A 5795-nucleotide genomic window follows, 5' to 3' on the forward strand; every position below is an offset into this window, starting at 1 on the left:
AATCTCCCCAACCCCAGGGCACTAGCCTAATGGCTGAAGTCCTTGCCTTGCATGCATCAAGATCCCATATGGGTGCTGGTTTGATCCCAGCTGCTCCACTTCCCTTCTAGCTCCCTGCTTGTGCCTGGGAAAGCAATAGAGGACGGCCCAAAGCCTTGGGACCCTGCACTCTTGTGGGAGACCTGAGAGAAACTTCTGGTTCCTGGTTTTGGATCAGTTCAGCTCTGGCCATTGTGGCAACTTGGGGAATGAATCAGCAGACAATCTTTCTGTCTCTCCTTCTCTCTGTAACTTTGGTTTTCCAATTAAAAAATATTAAAAAATAAAGAATTTCCCAAAGATTCTATCACAATATTTTGGAAGTCAAATTTTTATTTAATTGTTAGGTATCCACATATTGAGATAACATAAGAAATTAATGATCTAAATTCTTGTTTCATGTGAACACATATCACTTAAGCTTCAAAATAACCCAGCAAGACAGATATGATTCTACTTCAGAAATGAAGGTACTAAGGATCAGAAGGATCAGAGAGGTTAAGGGACTCATCGGAAGTCACACAGCTAGAAGGAGAAGCAGGGTTTTAAGGATGTCCCAGGGCTTGGGTGTTTCACAGAGTTGTTTGCTTCTATGTCAAGGAGCCTGACAGAGTTCTGTTTTGGGTCTTCTTGGGTCACATTTTTGTGGCTTTAGCTTTTTGTTTTTCTTTCTGTTCTATGTTCATGTTGTATCAGATTTTTCCATGAACCTGAGGCCAGTAGGCCTCTAGCTGCCTCTTCCCATGATAAGAGTCGATGGCCAGGAAATGATGAAACTCACTTCAAGTTTTACCTAAAATAAGAGTAAGGAGATTCTGAAAGTGAACCTGGAAAATTGGCTATAACACAGTCTCATTCCAGCACGAGGCTTTCCTGTAAGGTGGGTTAAAAACCAAGACAGTCAAATGCACCCACTGTCCGGGCATTGAATTTGTACAAAGCATTCACACTGTTCCTAGTTTGGTCAAGCATAGATTACTGCTTCCACGCCCAAATCCTCTTGTATTTGGGGCAGGTACTTTTAGACAAATGTTAGGACTCTGAGTTCTTTGCTTATGCCTGTGTTCTGGATGGTGGCACTTCTGAATAAGCAAGTTCATATTATTCACTACTTTTAATAGTCAAATCCCTTCAACTACACTGAATGTCCTTGAAACACAAAAGATAAAGGAATAGTACTTTAGACCTCTCCTGGGTCTGGGAAGCTGTTTGGGGTAGGGTGGAGGACAAGGGCATTTGGGAGGCTTATGGAGCTGGTAGACCCTGGGACTGGCTCTTATCTGAAGACCCAGTGTGCTCACAGCAGTGTTGCTCCTACTTCCAGACAGTGCTGCGTCTGGCAGCAGATCTCTGCCTTGCCCAGGGATAATTTCAGCTCTCAGTCTTTCCCAGCCCCCAAAGTATCCACAAAGCAACAGCCTTGTCTTTCTGAGTGGCTATCACATGGCTGGGGACAGCGTTTCTCTCATGTCTACCACATCCCTTTGATCTGCTGAAAATGTCCTTCTCTATATATTTGATGAGATTAATCCTGGGCAGCAGGGCAGGGCTGGTTGTGGTTAGCTCAGGAGTGTATTGCCCGAGGCCCTAGCTGCGCTGTGGTCCAGTGACCTGGAGGCTGTTCTGGCCAGCAGGAGAGAGTCTGAACAGGCAGCCCCAGGAAAAGGACATGCTGATCTGCAGCCCCATGAAACCCACAGCTGTCAGTGCCACAGGGGCTGGAGATGGGGCTGCATTTTGAAGATCAGGTGCCAAACTCTCAAGAACAGAGTGGGAGGGGAGCATCTGAGGGGCCTTCAGGATGCTTTGATCACCCAGAGCCTTCTGAAGGTAACCCCTGCCCTGACCCTATTACTTACCTAACCTAATGTGGTGATTGGATAATGCGACCAAAAGGCTCGGGCAGAATCTGGTGTGCGGGCAAGTAAATCACCTATAGCAACAAACAACCAAAAACACCTTTACTTATAAGGTAAGTGGAAAGGCATATGTGGAAAAACTCACCCTCATGTATTCAATCTCCAAACTGTGAAGATCAGAGGAAATCTGTCTCCTTGTGGTCATTGGGCAAGTGCTGCCCATTTGGCCATGTCTGGGGGTCTCTCCCTGGGGTGTCTTCCAGGACATTGCTTACCCTACCTTTCTTCTTTGGCCTAAGCTAGGCCCTAGTGCCTTCCTTGGGGGCCACCTGTCTCCTTCCATGCAGAATGGATCTTGGGGAGCACTTTATGAACACCAAGAGAAAGCCAGAGTGCAAGCAGCCTGGGAACTACAAGCCACGCATTCATTCTCTTGGCCCACTTCCCTTGTGGGCTGCGAGTGCTACCACATCCTGCTTGCTCTAAAGGCTGAGGTTTTACATTCTATTATCAGAGTGCTTGAAAACTCAGATAGTGCTTTGGCTAGATTTTTGTTGCTTAGATGTCGCAGTCCATGCAAGCTTGGAAGGCAGGCAGTTTGGGGGAGTGCTTAAAATATATAACCCTATAACCTCTGGCATAGGTCAAACACTGTCAAGTGTGACATTTGTATTGTCATTTCCTCTTCCTTGACAAGGAACTGCATCTTACAGATCAGCTAAAGTTCAGGTAGATTAATTAGTTAGGTCACACCAACTAGTGACAAGTGTCAGGATGTGAACCCAAGTCCCAGAATGTGTTGCTCAAGTCTACCCTCTTCAAAGCCGTAACACCTTCACCACCAGCTGTGCTGCGGCGACCTCAGCACCGCTTCCCCAGTTCTACTCTGGACCTAGCATTTAGTCTGTACTTCTGAGAATGGCCCTAGGAGGGATTGGAGCCCTGTATGTGAATCAAATAGTCACGTAACAAATTGTCATAGTGAGATTTTCATAGAAGAACTATACATATTAAACACTGGGAGGGGTCATTATTTCATGGGTCATTATATATTATATATGTGTACATATATATATATATATATACTTTTTTATTGCATTTTAATTTGAAACAGAGTTACAGAGAGAAGGAGATACAGAAAGTGAGACAGAGAGATCTTCCATTCACTAGCTCACTACCCAAATGGCCACTGGCAGCTGAGCCAGCCCAAATTCAGGAGTCAGGAGCTTCTTCCACATGGGTGCAAGGGCTCAAGGATGTAGGCCATCCTTTATTGCTTTTCCAGGCCATAAGCAGTGAGCATGATTGGAAGTGAATCAGCCAGGATAATAATTGGTACCCACATGGGATACCGGGGCTACAGGCAGAAACTTAGTCTACTATGTCACAGTGCTTGCTCTGTGATTTTATATTTTACTAAAGGCTCCAACATAAGACTCTTTTACCAAGCAAATACAGTAGAACATGTCAGTCACAAAGTAATTTGCGCACATTTAATAGTACATCTCCACCTGAATAGTCCTTATTACAACAAGAAGAGCTGCCGTTCACAGAATACCAACTGTGTACTTCTAGCTTTAGGTACATCTCCTAAATTACTATCAAAATTCGACAAGCAGGTATTATGTTTCCCAAGGTCCTTGTCCACAGCTTTACAGGTGGGGAGGAGCAGGTGACGCACTTCCAGTCTGAGTGTTTGGAGGGAGTTCTTACTCTTCCCCATTCCATATGGATGCATCAATGAGAACAGGTGCCCACAGGGCTTGTCTCATCAGCACATCATTTGCACAAATAACTTTTTTATTTCTCTTATGAAGAAGACAGTACATTTAAAATACTTGTCCTTCTTTCTTGCAATATCCTCTTCATATTTGAATTTGCTTTCTCTTTTGCTTTCATACTCTGTTCTCCAAAGCCACCAACCCCTTTCAAACTCTCAAATCTTCCCGAATCCCCTACCTACAGTTTATTATTTGTCGTCTTCCAATGCTTCCTCAGCTGTCTTGGTCAAATGAATTTCACTTTCCCCACAAATGCTCCCTGATGGCCTGGCTCTTCCTGGTCCCCTGGAATGTAATGAAGAAGACAGCTATGTCTGTACCCTCAGGGATCTTAAATTCAGATGGAGGTGTCAGGAGTTAAAGAACTAATTACACAATTATTTCTTCAATTAAGATAAAGATAAATGCCACAATTGGGGAATACAGTAAAAAAACGTATACAATCTCATTTTTTTAAGTGCCCATGGAACACTTGGGACGATGCAATGTACATTCCATACTTTATCTTATTTAATTTTCTCAATAGCCCGTTGAGGGAGGCCCTATTGCTAGACTCATTTACTAGGTCAGTAAACTGAAACACCAGAGAGGCGAAATACAGTGTTCAAAGATGAGAGAAGTTAGTGAAGGGGCCAGAATCTGAGCTCAAGGAACGTGGTGCCATGTACAGCTGAGTCTATTAACGAAAGCACTGCTAGAAACGAACGCCGGAGAACGAACCCTGGAAAGTAAAACTCTGGGCTGCACAGAAAGACAAAAAAGAGACGACAGTAACAGAAACGCACATGTTAAAGAGACAGGTGAGCAGCTGGAACGGAACAGGGCATGCGTGCGTAGACCATGCGTGCATGTGAGAGTGTAGTCCTGTGCGTCGGTGCGTAGGCTGAGCTGCCAGGCGGCGCATCCTGCAGGCCTTGCGCCTGTGGGCAGGTCTCCATCTTCCACCCCAAAGACAGTGGCGTTAACTGGAAGGCTTTCTGCATGGAGTATGTGTGGTTTTTGTCAGCCCTATACTTTCTCACCCAATGCGAACTGCTCATCACTGACGAGACACACAGCCTTGGCCTACACCTGAAACTTGGCTTTCATCATGATAGATACAGGGGACTTAAGCTCGCCAAAGCGGCGGGCTCCAGTCGCCCACAGTGCACCGCGCCCACTCACATACAGCTGCAGTCTCCGCAGGTGACTTGGCTTGCCGTGTCACAGAAGCCATGCCGCTGTCTGCTGCTGTGACTCCACAGAGGGATCTGTGTGGGAGTCAGAGAAGTCACTTACACCTGCAGTCTGGGGAGTTGGGCTTTAACCTCTCGTGTCCCAGTTTCCTCATCTGTAACTAGGAAATGAGAACAGTGTTGCTGCAGAGTAGTAAGAAAATGAAGCAAATTACTCTGTGTAAATATGTATGGAATACTTGCATATAAAGTGTGCCTGACACAATAACTCCAACTGGTCACCAACACTGGCATTTTGGGTCATTTGTAACACTTCAGTACTCCCTCTGCCTGTACCCTTAGTCTGCCCTCTCTCACCTTTTCATAAACCTTGCTCCACTTTTGCCTTCCCAACTCAAGATCCCCAGATTCTCCAGGCTATTGATGCAGTCTGTGAAAGTCCTCCTGTCTCTCTTAAGAACACGAAAGAAAACCAGTGTCAGCAGCAGTAGCAGCAGCAGTAGAAGCTCCGTGTGTCTCCTTGCCCTCAACCCAGTCACGCAGCAGGAAGAGCGACTGCCTTTGCCATTGCTACTGCCCAGCCTCCAGCTGACCCCCCATGTGGCCTCCAGGACACTGTGTGATTTTACTCTCAGAAAGTGCTCTCTGGAATCTCCCCCAAGGCCTCTTTTCCCAGCAGTCTCTAAGGTTCACACCTGTGGTGGGCAGGAGACGTGACATCCCTCCCTTCTAGAATCCCTGCCCATCCCAGCTTTGCAGGCAACCGTGTTCCTTGGGTTTTCTTCCCCATCTTGACATTTTTTTCTCAGCTGTAATTGCCTGACAGTCTGGTGTTCACTAGCTTTGTCTACTTCTTCAGCACTGGCGTTGGCTAGATTTCCACTGGACACACCACTTGCATCTGCTTGCAGGTTTCCAGCTGATGTTCAGGGTTCCACAGA

The sequence above is a fragment of the Ochotona princeps genome, chromosome 10 (assembly GCF_030435755.1).
Source record: "Ochotona princeps isolate mOchPri1 chromosome 10, mOchPri1.hap1, whole genome shotgun sequence".
Lineage (NCBI taxonomy): Eukaryota > Metazoa > Chordata > Mammalia > Lagomorpha > Ochotonidae > Ochotona > Ochotona princeps.